The sequence below is a fragment of the Neolamprologus multifasciatus genome, chromosome 20 (genome assembly GCF_963576455.1).
Source record: "Neolamprologus multifasciatus chromosome 20, fNeoMul1.2, whole genome shotgun sequence".
Classification (NCBI taxonomy): Eukaryota; Metazoa; Chordata; class Actinopteri; order Cichliformes; family Cichlidae; genus Neolamprologus; species Neolamprologus multifasciatus.
Genome location: NC_140458.1, coordinates 22,659,248 through 22,677,557, shown reverse-complemented (window position 1 = coordinate 22,677,557; position 18,310 = coordinate 22,659,248). Strand labels below are relative to the sequence as shown.

The window sequence follows — 18,310 nt, the reverse complement described above, 5'->3', positions numbered from 1 at the left end:
TCTGTTGTTAAGCTTAAGGTGGGAACGCTTTACAAACATTCAGAGATGAACTTACACACTTGCTTTACTTCTCTCTGGGAAAACTTCCTCGGAGATGAAATGCTGGTTTGCAAGCAAGGCTACAAATACACACAGGGGCTCTATCACGTGATGCATACTGCTGCGACGTGCTACGGTTATGAGCCGAGTTACGCCATGTAGCAAGTTTTGTGAGGTGCTTTTTTGATATTTAATGGATCGGATTACATTTTTTATTTCTCGCCGATATCCGATCCAGTAATTTGGGTCAGTATCGGACCGATACCGATACGTAATATCGGATCGGTCCATCTCTAGTTGATACCATTACACATTGCATAATTGTGTCACAGGTATTTCCTACACGATATAACTGGTAACAAGGCTTATGGGTTTAGATAGAATTCCCATTATTTCTACATGTTTTAGGAGGCACTTAACACATTTTGTATGACTTTAGGGTATGTTAAACTACAGTTACATATGTTAGCATCCTGACATTGATAATGCTAACATGCTAAGGTTAACCTGGCCTTTTGTCTTATAATTTGCCTACTAAGATTTTTTTTTCAAATGATCATTTATTATACTGTATATTTATACATTTATCAGTTTAGATGTTTTGAAGTATTACATAAAAAGAATAGTAGCATAATAAAACTGCTTTGAGTTTATTTAGAGCCCAGCCTACCAGGCCAGGTCAAGCTGTTTGGTATAGGTGGGAAGTCACATGGAGAAAATTTAGTTTTATTAATCACCCAGTATAATGTATGCTGGTTTCATCACTTGGTTGCATGTCTGTCTATGGAATCAACCAAGTTTTAGTTATTTAAAAATGCAGGGCACCAGTAGAGGAGTTTTAAAGAATATATGCATCTCAATGTTGCAAATTCTGTGAGTCACATTTCCTTCAACTGCATATTGTTAAAAACTTTAAAAAGTCTATTTTACTTTGTAGCATTACAGAGTTCCTGCTATAAGGAGGGTCAAATCTGAGGTCAGATTAGACAATTGTATTTCAAACTTCCTATTCATATGTGCAGAACTCCTGATGAAAATGATCTGCTACCCCCATTTGGGTGAGTTTAGTTCAAAATCAGGGTACAAAATTAATTTTTAGTGATTTCTGGTTTCAGTTAAGATATTTCTGGTGTTAGAACTGACCAAGTAACCAACCAATAATTTTCACTTTCAATTACCCGAGGTAGTAAAGTTTAAGAAGCATTTTGCCTATAGACTTGTGACATCAGCATGCAACCAAATCTCTGATTATTACATATTATTAATAATGGAATAGACACCTAGTCTGTGTTAATCAGCAAATCTGGGCCCTGTCCTTACCCTCAGTAATTTCCAACAATGTATCCCCACCTGTCTGTCTGTATTCCACTGTGGTGCAGCAGGATTAGGAAATCTGCAGATGTCTTCTCCACCAGCAGCATTTCAGTAACAATCACATAATACTGCCTGCAATCTGTCACTGTTTGCTACCACACACAGAGCAGAAAATGTGTTATTTTGTCTGCCTGACAATGTATTTTTTTGCCAAAACTTTGTGGCACTGCATGTATGTGTATATGTGTGTATGTGTTGGCTTTTGCCTGCGTGACATCAGCCACAGAGCAGAAGGCGTCCCACCAACTGCCCCCAATTACCCACTATGAACTCTGACACACTGCAGTGACAGACTGACCACTGTCTCGCAGAAAGAAAAAAAAAAGGTGAAATTTCATGACACTGGCTGTTTTGCTGTCCTAAACACATCTGCTAAACCGTCCCTCTGGACAGCTTATTTAGTCCACTATCCACCTCATCAATCTACATCTGGGCGGGTGACAGCGTGTGGGATTGTTAATAGATCCACCTCATTTTTTCTGATTATGTTCACAAATGGGTAATTTGTCTGCTTGCTTTCTTGCTCGTCAGCCAGGAAGGGTGATGATATGGTAAAAAAAAACTTTTCTGCTTTGTATACGGATGAATTCATATGTTAGTTATTGCATGTGGGTGTGTGGGGTTATGCTGGTCTTGACTAACATCAGTTCCAGTTTAAAAATACCTCTAGTATGTGGTCATGCTGTATGGGTGTCCATATAACACATGCTGCTGAGCTCCCCATTTATTTGTTCAAAAGGGTGTATTTTGGATCATTGTTATACTTTTACCGCCTCGGCTAATAGCCCCCTCGGTTACCATGGCAACAAACAGGTAAGTGGAAAGGAGTGCTTAGTTCGCCACGCAGCGTGAAGCCCGTTTCTAAAACTGTTGACCTATAAAAATGTACACCCACCAACACAAGGAGGCTCCCACAATCATATATATGTCCTGGAGTTGTTCTGGATTTGCGTGAGCGTTTGATGACAGCGATTGGAGAAAAAGCAAAAATAAAAATCAATAACCTATGTACACTTTGATGCTTTTCATATACAGCAACTGTGCATTTGTCTTTGTCCAAGCTTAGTATGTGTAGTTTCCCAGCCTGCTCCACAAGTGCAGCGAATCTCCTAAATGACAACACATATAGAGAGGACTCTGCAGTTTGGAAAGTAAACACAAATCTGTCTCTTTCTGCCTCTCGAAGGAAATTTACACTGCCCTACATCTATCTTGCTCTTTCTACCAGCCCAACTCCTCCATCCCAGCTTTATTATTTCTTCCCTCTCTTCATTTCTTCTTTCTTGTCTCTTGCACCTTTTCAGTCGCATCTACCCATTTTATTTGTTTTTTACCTTTCGCTGTATTCCCTTCTCTCCCTCCCTTCCACCTGTCTCCCCGCTCTACTGAGTTGTCTGTCACCCTTCACATACCTCTTTTCTATCACCTCTTCAACTCCCTCTCCCCCTTCATCTTTCCCGTTTCACCCCCTGGGCTTTAGTGGTGTCTGATCTATCAGAAGCTCCAGACACCTGTCTATTCCCTGCAGGCAGCCATCAGAGACACTGACCATATGGGAGGAATTGTGATTGCGCTCCGCTGGTCTCTTTTTGTTTTATATCCCCTTTTCCAGGGTAGTCTTTTCTTCCCAAAATGCTTCTCGTATTGCCATTTCCCTTTGGTTCCTTTCAGATTTTTTTCTCACTAAATCTTTCACACTGTCAAGACTGGCTTGTGGTGTAGTGTGGGAGTGGTGTTGAGGTAGAGCAGGCATTGGACAAGAGGTGTTTCAAGGGATCATTAGGGAATAATTTGACAGGTGTGGATGTTTGCTGTGTTGCTTTAGTTGTTTTAAGCAGTTTTTAAAATTCAAAACATTCATCTTTAAAGGGAATTGAGGCCACCGGGTATTTTTGTCTCAGGTATTTTAGGATTTTGTATTCATGGCATAAAACAACTGAGATAAAAAGGACTAAAAGTATTTGTTGGGATTATGGGAAATAAAATGCCAACCTTGGTTAGGTATTTGTCACTGTACAGTTAAGCATAGTTCAACACTGATACAATGCATGTCACAATATATTATGACTGCTGTTACTGAAAACTTTGCACAATGCAAAATGGGTCACGCATAGTGATGAACCCACATTATCCACCTGCTTTGTAGTTGCCCTCAGCACAGAAAAGTTTTGATTAACTCTGCAGTATGGTACTGATTTTAGTTAACTTAGCAGCCAATACTAATACGTTTTATTAGAGAGGGTGGTAGAGACCACAGAAGCTCTAAAATGCAAGATCTCAACTGCATTACAAAACCTAATTGCTAAGAATCAACTAAGACATGACAAGGGCAGAAGTCAGCCACTGTATGTGGTATTCATTTCCCATTATAAACTATTATTAATGTATAATTAGCTAGTACTGATATATTTCAACTCAAAATATTAAGGTTTTAATACAAAAGTTAGCAAAACATCCTAAATGGTGCCACCTGAAGCCCATTATTTCCTGTGGCTTGTGGTTTTCAGCTGCTCCAAGCAAAGCATAGCACAAGTACAAACAGTTAAAGTTAAACATAGATGAACTATGTAGGACCTTTGGCATAGCTGTATAAATGCATTGCCAGCATTTACAACCATTTAAACACTAGCTGGCAGTCTACAAGTTGATGGATTCCAGTCAATTTGGCTACAGAAGAAGGAATAGCTGGAAATATGCAGGAAACTATGATAGTGAAAAAAACAATCACAGTCGTTGTGGACAATGTTGATGCAAAGTGTTGTTACATTCATAGGAAGATACTACCATACTATGGTGTAGGGCAGGCCTGGCCAACTCCAGGCCTTGAGGGCCGGTGTCGTGTAGGTTTTAGATATCACACTGGGTCAACAGACCTGAATCAGATGATTAGTTCATTACCAGGCCTCTGGAGAACTTCAAGACATGTTGAGGAGGGAATTTAGCCATTTAAATCCACTGTGATGATCAAGGACACATCTAAAACCTGCAGGACACCGGCCCTCGAGGCCTGGGTTTGGACACCACTGGTGTAGGGTTTCGGGTTTAAGGTTATAGGATACCTCACAGAGCATAAACCCAATCAATCTCATGGTGTGGATAATAATGTTGAATAAGAAAGCTGAAGTTAGTCACAAAGAGCAAAGAAAATATGAAGTATGGAGCGTGACAAAATATCCGCCCCAGCAATATATCATAACGCTTCCTCCTGTGATAGAATTAGCAATGTTAGCATGAAATATCCACACTTTTAGTAGAATATGCTGAGACTAAAGATTAATTTCACTCAAACTTCTGAAGGTTTAAGGCTCATAATAGTGGCATTTATCAAATGACTGAGGGTAAAGTATACAATAAACTGTAGTAAAAAACAAACTGGCAAACGCTGGGGGGAATGCAAATCAGAAACACAGAAAAACTAATTGAAGATGAATTGCTGTAATGTGCACATAGTAACACTGACATGAAGCAATTATGTGCATTATTCTTGTTTGTAACCATTATAGTGGTATTATCATGCTCTTGTATCAGATATTGCAGGAGTGCTATACTGTAACACCACTGTTATTGTGGGAATTTTGCTAATCCACTACTTATTTAATTTTAATAATCAATTAACTGCTAAATATGAATGTTGAAAGTCAGTCACTGGTGCAGGTTGAGAATGTCATGTACTTAGCCTTTTCTGAATAAGATAGAAATCCAGTGTTTAATTAGTGTTTAATAGGAAAAACAATCAAAGCAAACTGAAGACGAGTTGGAGCGTGGCGCACATAAAATCGTGCCATCTGCAAAGAAATGGGCACTGAAGAACTGAGCAAGACGAATGAAGTAGTTTACGTATAATGAAATCGGTAATGGACCAAAAATAAAGACCTGTGGAAATCCATTACTGATGCTAAGAGGGCTTGAGTGATCAACGGTATGACATGCCTACGAGAGGTCATTGAAAAAAGGAGCACTGAACTGTTTTTATCCACAGTGGAGGAAAAATGTTACCAATTAGTGAAAATGCAGTTGTTATTGTGCTGTGACCCAGGGGGAAACCAGACTGTTGTGGCTCCACATTTAGTGAGTTGTTCAAAGTGGACCTATTATGCTTTTCCTTATTTGCTGTCATACACATATACATATACTGTATATTACAGTGGTGGATGCTCATATTAAACACAGCCTAATATTTAAAACTGTGGCTAAGTGTATGTACAAATAATCCCTGATTAGAAGTTTAGGCTTCAGACTGTATTTCTACTCTTGGCAACATAATCCTGCTGGCATTATGTTTACAAAAAGCAACCAATCTGAAGGAAGATGGTTTAAAAAGGAGGTAGTCTTAAAGACAGAAGATGAACCGAGGAGCTCAGAGTCCAAGGATGAAAAGGTTTATGCTGGAAATTACTAGTAAAGGTATCATTTAAATGTTACACCTAGGGTTCTTTTACACTAGTATCTACTCAGGTCGGCTCAGCATGGCTCAAGGTGGTTTTTAGAGTTTTCCATTAGGTAGTAGTATCTGATACCAGGTACCTTTTTAGTACCTACTCAGCCAGGGTTCCAAGCAATGTGATGCAACCTGAAAATGTGACGTCAACAGACTGCATGCCATTGATTGGCTAGTCAGTGGCATCACTCGATGAGTCATGAGAGCGTCTCCTTCATGAAAGTAAAAACCAAGTTTTTAGTGGAAACTAAACTAAAAAAGCTCCACATCCACACTGTCATTTTCAATCATTTCAGAACAGTTGTTCATCCACACTGAAACGACTGAAAACGCTTATGTTCCTGTATTGCACATGCGTGAAATGTTAGATGATTCGACCTGCGTCATTTCTGCCTGCCATTTATTTACTGTCCGGCTCTTTGAAACGTCGCAGCAAAATGTTGAGGAAAAGCACCGAGTTTTTTAAATGGACTAACAATGAGGTGAAGTTGTTGCTGCGAGTAACACAAAAGTACAAAGCTGCAAAAGTGAGTGAGAATTAAAGAATTTAAAGAGAAGCTATCTAAAGCATGTACAAACTGATATTAATCTTTAATAGGGCTGTCAAAATTGATAGCAAACAAAACAACTGCAGTATAATGCCCTCCGCCATCTTAGTTCAATTGGTCACATGACTGCATCATATCATTTTCAACATATGATACAAAAGCCTGCAGCTCCGCTGTCCACACTGCGACGTGAAAACGGTGTTTTAAAATGTATCCGCTTTCGAGAGCGTTTTTGAAAAGATCAGTTTTCCTTGATCGAAAACACAGTCTCAGTGTAGACTTAAGGCCAAAACAGAGAGAAAAAGATGTGTTTTCATATGAAAACATATTAGTGTGGACATGGCAAAAAAGCCATACAGCGAGGAGCCAGTATATCATCGCCTTGACATCCTCCGTTTTTGTGGCATTTGTGTCACATGCAAATGACATTGCTGGACCTCCACATCACTATATCCAGTACTAGGCACATTAGGTGGTACTCGATTGTAATGTAAAACGACAGAACCCAAGGTTAGTCGAGTCAAACCAAGTAAGTACTAGCGGAAAATTATTCTAAGGTTCCATGAAAATTTCCACCAGTCACCAAACTCAAAGAAAATAGAAGAAGATCAAGGCTCTAGTGACTCTCTCTACTAAATAAAAAACAATGGTTAAGAACTGACAGTTGAAACACTGAGCGCTGGTCGGCTGTTAGAATTGTGACCACATTCTACTATGAATTGCAGCAGGAGACGTGACCTTTCATATTCTCACAAGATGATATTTCCATTATCACATGAGGACAGTAATGATTGGTAGTAATTTGATTTAGCCTTTTTAATCAAGTGGGTGCAGATGTTTCTTTATTACAGAAAGGACAGGCAGTCCCCTGGAGTGGCACCAGATGCACTATTGGACAAAGCTTTGTCTCTATTGTTGATGGCATACAACAATTCCTGAGGCACTCGGGAGTTTTGTATGTTTTTAATTGTGTTTTGTTTGGAATGTCAGCAGTTCTAGTGTTAAGGGGCATCCACACAGGAAGCAACTAGGAAGCTTATTTCTGCCACTTGTTTTAGCAATCTTGTTCTTTCAGTCACTACCCAAAGCTTGGAATAAGTGAGTTCAGGAACTTAGAGTGACCTGTCAATTGCCACCTTCACTTTCACACCCAGGTCTGTATTCAGTGCAATATACAGGTATAACATCTGTACAGAAGACATGGCACCAATCTGCCTGCCATTGGCCTCTGCTCTCACCTCACTTGTGAACAAAACCAGAGTGAGCACTCCAACCTTTTCTGGCTGAGAAGCAGGGTGACAGACTTGGAGGTGCCCATACTCATTCCTGATGCTTCATGCTCAGCTGCAAACCACCTCAGGGCATGCTGGAGGTTACTCCCTGATGAAGGGTTAAGCAGAATTATGGTACAGCAGAGGCACCACATTCATTGTCCGCTGGGAGTCCAAGTATGGTCTGTCTGCTTACAGAGTTATGCTTGCAAAGTTTATGCAGTAAAGTCAATCTGTAGGTCACTCTTGCTTGTATTGTTGTTGGTCAGTTAGCAAGCCACGGAGAAGACTGAGTAATAACATACAAAGGGCTGAAGTGAAACTGTGTGTTAAAAACAATAAAAGTGTTAAAAACAGTGATGTTGCATATGTCATCTGCTTCCAGGAGACAGGATGTTGGAGAACTGCATGGGAGCATGTGTGGGGTGGGTGAAAACCCCTTTCATGCCCACTTTGAGCGGAAAAATCCAAATATTGTATGCAATCATTTGCAGAACCGTAAATCACACTTTAAGAAGAGAGAGTGAGAACAAGAGACAACCCCATCATCTGCAAAAAGCAGAGATGAGATCCTGAGATCACCCCTCAGCTGTGTCTGTAAATTCTGTCCATAGATGTTAACTGAATTTTTGACAAAGGTGGTAGAGACCCAATGCCCACAGGAATGCTTCTGATTTATTGCCGGCAATATGAACCAAGCTCTACAGGGACAAGAAATAATTAAAAATAGCTAATGCTAAACACACACTACATAACACTGTAGCACACAATTTGAGGGAGATCGTGGCTCAAGAGCTGGCAGATTGTCTTGTAATCGGAAAGTTGCCGGTTCGAGCCCTGACTCAGATAGTCTCGGTTGTTGTGTCCTTGGGCAAGACACTTCACCTACTGCTTCCACCAGTGTGTGAATGTGAGAGTGAATGAATAGTGGAATTGTAAAGCACTTTGAGGGTCCATTATTATTATATTATTATTATTATATTGCCTCATGCTATGCTCAGGGCATGCTGCCAAAAGGTTTCAACATTCCTGTCGGTGATTTAGAAGCAAAGGTAACACCTTTTTCAAGCAGATTTCCAGCTGTGCATTAGACAGTCAGCAGGTGGAGTTTTCCCTCACTCCCAGGAGGGTTACTGCTGCTTGGATTAGAGCTTGAAGTGTAGCACCACTCCTTTTCATGTGTGGCATGGCCAGGGTATGGCCCAGCTGTCACAAGTAGATCCAGTGACATCTGATAAGTTCCCCACGTAGAATGAATGAATGTAGAATGAAGTATTTCTAATTTAAAGCAACTGCCAGAGTGCCCCTAATCCCATTGATGCTGTATGACACTTTAATTTAGGGCCTATAGTTAACATTAACTGAATAAACAGTTCCAGTTCTTAAAGATGCAATAGGCAGAATTGGGTGCATTTAATTGGGGTCCGCTGGAAGCCCAAACATTTATAATTTTAAAAAGCATTAATTAAAGAAAATTGAAAAAATTATGTCAAGTTATGAGAAATATATATACATAACTGGGGAGTCCATGCAAACCCTAGAGATATATTTTCCCCACAACCTTTGTAAAAATGGCTCACACACTTGTCTTTCCAGTGGCAGAGTGTGCATTCTTCTCTGTATCTTAGCCAGTCTGAAACCTTTGCTCCATGAAAATGGAAGAACCTGCCATTTCAAATCCCTCCCTCCCCTGTATCTGATGGAAATAACTAGAAGGTAAAAGAAGAAAAACGTCCCTTGCAAAGATGCACAAAGAACACTAAGTGAATACAGTATACTATACAGTACTGTAGTGAATACAGATGCAATAACCATGGCAAAGGCGTACCACTGTATTCCACTTTAAGCCACAAGTTCTTAAAAACAACAGCAATCTCTTATAGAGACTAAATAGATAAGAAACATAATTTCAGAAGCACGCTCAAGTGATTCTTGGGCCTCTGTCCTTGACTGCCCAGTTCACATGGTTAGCGCAGTTTCAGGCGGTCCTAATGGGACCAGGCCCTGGGGTATGATCTCTTGCCTGGCTTGAGAAGATCTAAGCTTCCTCTCCAGAAAAGTTGGAGGAGGTGGCCCAGGAAAATGAGGTTTGGACTTTTCCTGCTTGTTGCCGTAGTGGATAGATGGGTGGAGGAATGATCTTATATCGATTTTCCTTTGCTGACACTTACAAGTTCGACTGAACATTTAATACAATTCAATTAAAATCTAAGCTATAAAATATATACCACATTGAAGGCATGAGAACAAAAAGGAATTCTTCCACAATCATACCATCAGTTGTCGGATAGTGTTGGAAAATCCCCCAGTTATTGTCTCCTAGTGCTGTTATCCCCCATCAATCACAGAATCAGTCATTAATAAAAATTCCTCTGTCAGGGGTCTTATTGTATGTAACCTTTCACTTATGTCACTTTTGTAATTTCTCTCCTCAAGGTGAATTGCAATAATGGATACCGTGAAAAGATGATTAATGGCATGGAACAGGTTTGTGATGAGTTTGAGTAATTGTCCCCATCGTTAAAAGCCAATTTCATTTAAAAGAAAAGTAGGGGTGGTGAGTGTGTGTTCCAAAGTTAAGAGAAGACAAATCAAAAGCAGTAAAATTAAATGTATTTTATTATAATCTCGCATCTAATGGCTCCTTTTTGTATTCGTGCCTGCCTTTTAAGCACTGCCAGCACATCGACTTTAAATTCAAAGAAATGAAAATATATAATATAGATATCTTTCACCACTTTCTTTGTTTTCCTCTTCATCCCTCACTCACACAGTACCATGGCATTTAGGCAGAAAGTGGACAATAGCAGGCACATTGTTTGGTCTGTCTGAGCATGATAAGCTTTCTAAAACATGTCAATAAGGCTTCTGGCAAGGGACAGCTGGCTGAGGGGGACATAAGCTAGCCTCTTGCCGACTTGACTCACCACATCCAGCCAAAGTCAGAAGCAGTGATTCACACACTGTACTACCATTCCAGTCAGGACAAACCCACACAGACTTGCTATCAATAGACTGGAAATTGTATTTGTTTAGAAGCTGAACTGTTGCTGTTTGTTGAGCTAAACCACCATGAGCAACGCCAAAGAGGCATTTGGGAGTGCAAAAGAACTAACTGGCAAACGTAGACAACAACAAGAAATTCTACAGAGAAGATGAAAAATAAACGAGTGGAAATGTTTGAATTTGACTTGTTTGGTTTTGTTTACTTTCCTTTTCTTAATTAAAGGTCCACTTTCTTCCAGTGGTCTCTGTATCTTGTCATGCTAAAAAACAGAGACCACTAATTAGTCAAAATTGTAGGTTAGTCTGGCCACCGTTAGTCTGGTCATCTTTGATCTACGTTTCATTAATAATTAATTACATAGCATAACATAATTTTTTTGAAAGCACAGTTTCATGGTCCCAAAATGTGGATTCTGTTTACTATGACAAGCCCCTGATTTTTGTACCACCACTAGGCAGTTTTTTTTTATTGGTCCTATGAATTATCTCAGTGTTTCTTTGGTGTAATATTTATCCTTTAATCATTTTGTGTTCTGGAACGGTTCACAGCCGAGTGTGAAGCAGCAGAATGAGGAAGCCTCCAAATCTGAGGCCATGGTTCTCAGCTGGAAAAGGGTGGAGTGCCCACTACGGGTCAGGGATGAGTTCCTGCCCCAAGTGGAGGAGTTCAAGTATCTCGGGGTCTTGTTTGCGAGTGATGGGAGAAGGGAGCCGGAGATCGACAGACGGATTGGTGCTGCGATGCGGACGCTGCACCGGTCCGTCGTGGTGAAGAGGAAGCTGAGTGTAAAAACGAAGCTCTCAATTTACCGGTCGATCTAGGTCCCTACCCTCACCTATGGCCACAAGCTGTAGGTAGTGACCAAACGAACGAAATCGCGGATACAAGCGGCAGAAAGGGTGGCCGGCCTCTCCCTTAGAGATAGGGTGAGCCCATCTGGGAGGGGCTCAGAGGAGAGCCGCGGCTCCTCCACATCGAAAGGAGCCAGCTGAGGTGTTCCGGGCATCTGACAAGGATGCCTCCTGGGCGCCTCCTGGGTGAGGTGTTCCGGGCATGTCCCACCGGGAGGAGGCCCCGGGGCAGACCCAGGACACGCTGGAGAGATTATATCTCTCAGCTGATGCATGAGTTATTGTGAACTTTTAAGCGCTCTACATCATCATGTGATTGTTTTCACACACAAAAATTGTAAAAAAAAGTATTAATATTTAATAATGTTTTAAGTAAAACTTTGTTATATAATACACAACAATAGTGGATATAGCAAAAATAATACAAATTAAAACTCATAGATACAAAACAGTTTTAGATTTGTTGTTTTAAAATTTGTCAGCACACAGGAAAATGGAGAGAGTAATTTTTCCAGAGTTAACATTATTTTCCTCTAAAAGAGTTATTTTCATTCATTTTGGATTGTAATCATTTCGATTGGCCGCCAGAGTTGGAGCAAAAAAACCTGAGGAAATTCCATTGGAGTAATATGGCCTGACCACGCCCACTATCCCGCAGTGGAACAGAGACAACTGTCAGCAGTGAGCCAGGTAAGTGAGTAAAGTGCTCAATAATGATTGCATTTAGGATAAAATGGGGGGTTTCTGTTTATCTTAAAGGTCTGTAAGTAACATTACAGCTTGACAGTTTGTGGGTCTTACATGCTGCATAATTGGCAAGGTTGATGCTTACGTTAGCTTCTGCTAAATTAATGTCTTAGACTCACAGACAGCATTGAGGTATATTTCACTAAACTAAGTTTAGCATTGCTCAATAGCTGCTTTAGGTAGTATAACTGACTAGAGTAGTGTGATTTTAGCAAATCCAGTGCACCAATGTTTTATCCAAAAAAGGTCGGTGAGCACATGTGTTTTACTCCAAACTGGGTCATGAAAATTGACTTTTTTACCTGATGTTCTGTTAGTAATATGTGTGTTTTACCGAGGATTGACGTTTGTGAATGGTTCACCTGTTCAGTTAGAAAGCACGTGTGGTTTACTCTGAATTGAGTCACATACACGACTGTTTTCGCCTGATCTTTGGTTAGGAGCATGTGTGTTTAATGGAGTGAATCTTGTATGTGTACTGCTGTTAGTTTAGCAAGCACGTGTGTTTTACTCAAATTGAAAAACATACATGGTTGCAGTCTGCACAAGTGTGCAGTTTTAGATGTTTCTTAAGTCCTATGTGTTTTGTGTGTGCCTGTGTTTTGTTCAATTTTGTAAGTATTTGTAGTAAATCTAATTATTTAAAAATATCCTTTTCATATCATGAAGGATGCAAGCTGTGCGTGTGAAGTGCAGAGAACAACAGAAGTCATAGCTGGACTGGCCATCGGGCATACCGGGCATTTGCCCGGTGAGCTGATGGTGATTTTTCGTTTTTATGGGCCGATGGGTTTTGTTTTTGTTTGTTTTTTTGTTTTTTGCCCGTAACGGTATAAACACTGAAAGGTGGTGGATTGGCTAGATGAAGGGAGATGTGTAAAAATAACTCAGTTGTTTGGTGGTGGCTATTGCGGAGCTTCCACAGATTCAGTAACATTAGCAAGTGGTGGAGGCCAGCAGATGCAACACGCTGGCAGGTGGATGACGGAAAGGCAGGAGGAGCAGAGACTCGAGGCGGTGAACTGAACTTCAGGTAAGAAGTTATGACTTGCAGGGTCAGATATAAACGAAGTTTAGGTGGAGTTTATTTTCGTTGTGCTGACTTTTTACAGTCAGTTACAATAACTCGTACTGTGTACTAGCTAGCATGACGGAGTTTCTATACAGCTGGGCGGGTGCTATGATTTTATTGATGTTGAACTTGTTTTATCTTATTTTATTTATAAGGTTAGTTATTAAAGTTTCCAACTGTCCCGTAAAAAATGGAATCTTCTCGTATTCAGAGAAAATATTGCGCATTTGGTATTGAGGTGAAAAGGAACACAGTTTGGACAGGTGTCGTGCCAAACTAGGTATCCCCGACAGAATTTGTTTCCCCTGCGTCAGGAGCACACGCTGGACTGTCCAAATCACGGACAAACAGTATCCCACATTGTTGATTTTTAGTTTACAAACACTTCTTATAATGACTAACTACTCCTGACATTTTTGAGATGTTAGCTCTTTATACAATGAAGTTATAGTGGGATACAAATAATATCAGGCTGATCCTGCCACAATTTGTTCCCCCTGTGTAAATCACGGACAAACAGTATCCCACATTGCTGATTTTTTGTTCACAAACACTTCGTATTATGAGGCATTACTCCTGAAACTTTGGAGGATTTAGCTCTTTATATAGTAAAGTTACAGGAGAATAAAAATAGTTATCAGCCAAAATGTTAATGGTTTGTTAAAATAATCCCATCTGATACCCCGTGAGCAATAAATATATAATTTTCTGTTGTAACCCTCAAACTGAATGGTAATGTAACGATACTAATGTTTCACTTTTTCACAAAATAAAAACATCAGTACTTTTTTTTTGGGCCCCATCATAATTTCTTCAGAAGTAGCTAAGTACCGTATATGATGCCAGTATTTTACCACATTTTCTAGATTCTGTACCAGTACTGTGTGTAAAATGCCATCAAAAAGTCAGTTAAGTTTTATTCTTTCTCACCTGTCTTTATATCTCCTTTCACTTTTTAAAGGTTGCCATGTTAGAAAAAAATATTTTGCCCTGCCATGCTGTTTATTGATGTGGCAAATGAATGGTTTATGAAAATATATCTAAATCTGTCATCAGTAATCAGTAATGATCATGTCTCACCTCTAGTCTTCTCTGTCTTAATTTTAGGTTTTCACCATGTGTTGTAGATAGTTCAGGAGGTTAACTCGACCAAGCAGTCTACTTTCGGGTACTGTTTAGAATACCAGAATAGGGAGGATGGTGTAGGTTTAAGTTTATTAGATTGATACATATATACCAACAAGACAGTGTACATCACTGTGACAACAGTTTTTGTTTTCATTCAAAGGATTTATGGTTTTTCCTGGTGGGCCGGTCACCAGTCAAAATGCCCGGGCCGATTTTTTGTCCCAGTCCAGCCCTGACAGAAGTACATCTGTTTTGAGGGCCAACTTACCTACAGATCATTTTTGGAATGCGGTGAGTAAAAAACGTCAACATTTCCTGCGTGTTTCATAGTGTGAATCAGTCAAGCTTTGGGGATGATGTTATAATAGCTGCTATACCAACTGTTTAGGTTTATTTTGCTCAATTTATTTAATTTCACTTTCTTTGCCTTGTTCTGGTGTTTATTTCAAATGTATAATGCAATTTTATTATGTTCACAGTTGCCAAGAAGTTCAACATCCCGAACATATGGCTTCTCTAAGATACTTGATCCAATTGTGAAGGATATGAAAATCCTGGTGGGGATGGAATTACGATTGCCCTGCGTGATGACCCAGTACATGGAACTATTGTCCAAGTTACTACTGACAACCTTGGTCTTCACTGTCTGTTTGGTTTTCTAGAGTCATTTAGTGCCAGATATTGTTGCTACTTTTGTCTTGCTGAGAAAGAGGACTTTCAGAAATAGTTTACAGAGGATTCACCCAAGATAATCATGTGAACTCAAGCACTTCATATTGAACATTGCCAAAAAATGGAGGCAAATCCCAGACTGCCTTATGTGATAGGTGTTAAACAGTCTTGGATTCTAAATTTCTCTGTTGATATTATGCACAATATCTTGGAAGGAGTTGCACAATATGAAATGAAACTGATTATGTTACATGCAATAGATCAGTATACAACATCAAAGGACATGAGAATTAAGAGCTTTAACTATGGCTAAATGGAACAAAACAACAAACCACCTACAGTGAAGTTGGGAGAGGACTCAAATGACTTGGAGTTAAATGCCATCCAGTCCTGGTGTTTACATCGGCATCTACTACTCATCTTTGGAGACTTAGTTTGTCCAAACGATCAGCACTGGTATTTGCTACTGCTGTTGTTTCAAATAGTGAATATTGTATTTTCAGCAGTGTTATCAAAAGGTATCACTATTTTCTTGAAACACCTGATCGCCGAACACCACAAGTTATTCAAAGGTTTGTTTCCACACAAGAAGTTGCTACAAAGCATCATTTCATGATGCATTATTCTACATGTATACTTAAAACAGGACCACTTTTGCATAGCTGGTGCATACGCAATCAAGCAAAACACAGCTTCTTTAAAATAAACAATTGAAAAGTTTCAAAAATGTAATTAAAACATTGCCAATAAAACATCAAAGTCCTATTGCTTTCAGTTGGCAGACATTTGACCCCAAGAGACTGACCACTGGACCAAATAACAGGCTTTCTTGAAATGCATTGGACTGGGGCTGTGAGATGGCAGAGACTCTTCAGCTACCAATCAACACCAAGGTGTTAAATGTTAGATGGGCAAAACACCATGGAAATATTTATTGTGCAGATTTAGTTGTTTGTATAAAAGTCCATTGTGAAATGCCAAGTTCTACCATGTTGTTGTGAAGGATGAGAAGTTATTGTTGATTACTTTTGCACTGCAAACAGTGTGTCTCAATGAGCATTTCAATGATTTTCAAGTTCTGTGTAAAACAGACGGACCTCATGTAATTCATGCCAAAGAGCTTTTCTGTTGTAAAGCATTTGATTCACAGGTGTCATACAGTCATGGTGATTCCAGTTTTTATATTGTACCAAACTGTTTCCTCTGAACAATAAAGGTGGCTGCTAAAACAAAAATATATTTTTCTGGTTTATTTATTGTACCCTTAAAACCTTGCAGTGAATGATTGTAATACAGTTACATAGTGAGTGAAATAAAGTTAATTTTTCTTCTATTTATAATTCTATTCAGAGTAAAATTCTGTTCTATTTAGAATGAAATTAGGGTGGAGTTGTTTTTATTTTATACTAAACTGAGTAAATTATCATCATGTAGAGTAAAATATTTGCACTAAATAGAGTATATTTAACTCTGAAAGTATGACTCTGCCATAAGAGTAGATTTTACTCCATTTAGACTGGGACCAAATACTGTCTTTCTTAGAGTAAAATTTTATTCAGTTTGAGTAAAATTTACTCAGTGAATTTTACTGTGCAGGTTCAATAAACACTTCAGTTCCAAAATTTTCTAGAAAGTATTTCATGGTTTAGGGAAACCAACCCTAACCAACACTAGCATTAGATGACAACTCCCCACCTCTGCACTCTTGTCCAAATATTGCAATGTTTGGTAAAAAAAAAAAAAAAAATCTCATAAATTGTTGGTTAAAATGCCAAACTTGAGTTTTTGATTGATATCGCAATGTCTGCATCCATCTGTTATATACAGTCTGTGGTACCAACCTCCAATGTTTTTTTCTGTTTGATGTTATCATAAACTAAATCCAGCTTTGGACTATTGGTTGAATAAAACAAGGCTTAAGTACATCCCTTTGGATTCTGGGTAAAGACTGGACAACTGTCCCATTTTTTAACACACTTTAAACACATTAGAATCAGGAAAAGACATCCATGCAGTGCTACAAGGTGAGGTGTAGTCAGAATCCCACAGTTCTGAGTCAGATACTTTTTGAACTCAGATTAGTTTCATTGCATGGTTTTAAATTGCGGTTATTACCTGGTGGCGTACATGTCAGTACCTTACAATGTTTTGAAGGAAAGCAAAGTTTTTGAGTTTTGAATGTATCTATTTTAAAGGGACAGATCAATATAAATATGCCAGAAATAGCCAAAATGCTACTTTTTATCTATAGTCTGTGGCAGATCAGAGAAAAATGAGCAAGAAATGTGGAGTCTAAAAATGTTATTTTCTTTTGTCAAACTTCGACAAGTGTGACTATCTTCGTCACAGGATTTAACCTCCAGTCACGTGTATATAATTCCCAGGTTTTAGATCTTACCCTGAGTCAACACACCTGAATGACATGATTAGTTCATTACCAGGCCTCTGGAGAACTTCAAGACATGTTGAGAAGTAATTTACCCATTTAAATCAGCCTTGATGGATCAAGGACACATCTAAAACCTGCAGGGACACCGGCCCTTGTGGACTGGGATTGGGGACCCCTGATTTACATCAAGGAAATTTAAGTCAAAATTTAAGACAGCAGTGACACTCACAGAGCTCATATAATCCAGCTTCTAATTTATGTGCTGCTCCACAAAGGGCTACTTTGAGGGCCACTGAGAAGAAGAATTGTTTCCTTGCACCCTTTAAGATGAACTCTGAACTGTATAGGCAGAGAAAAAGCGAGATGCTTCGTCCTTGCAATAAAATGGGTTCACATCTGGCCGGTTACCGCTCTGACCTCACATCTCTCTCTGTCTCCCAGCAGTTTGTTCACTCCTCAGAACACTGGGTGTTATCTAACACTGCAGGGATGCAGTGTGAAAAAAATAGGGGGGGTTGAGCTCACAAAAAGTGCACACTAATCTACCTTTTATTATCTGAAAAAGAAAAGCATTGGTTTCTACTATCAACATGCTGCCTGGCGGAAAATATGAGCGTATTCTGTATATCTGTCAGCATCCAACGTTATATTGACTTCTACTGCGCATCCCACTTTTGTTCAACACAGTAAAACTCAATACTACTTCAGGAGCAACAGCTCAGAGTGCAGTGATACAGCAGGCTTGCCTGGTCTCGCTTATTCTGATCTAACGCT

At 39.4% G+C, this 18,310-nt stretch overlaps 1 protein-coding gene across 2 annotated transcripts in view; it reads right to left on the bottom strand.

Annotated features, from left to right (window-relative positions):
• The window catches only part of LOC146494942 (copine-9-like), a 127,553-nt gene that overhangs the window by 55,716 nt on the left and 53,527 nt on the right, over nt 1–18,310 (bottom strand). The window lies entirely within an intron of this gene.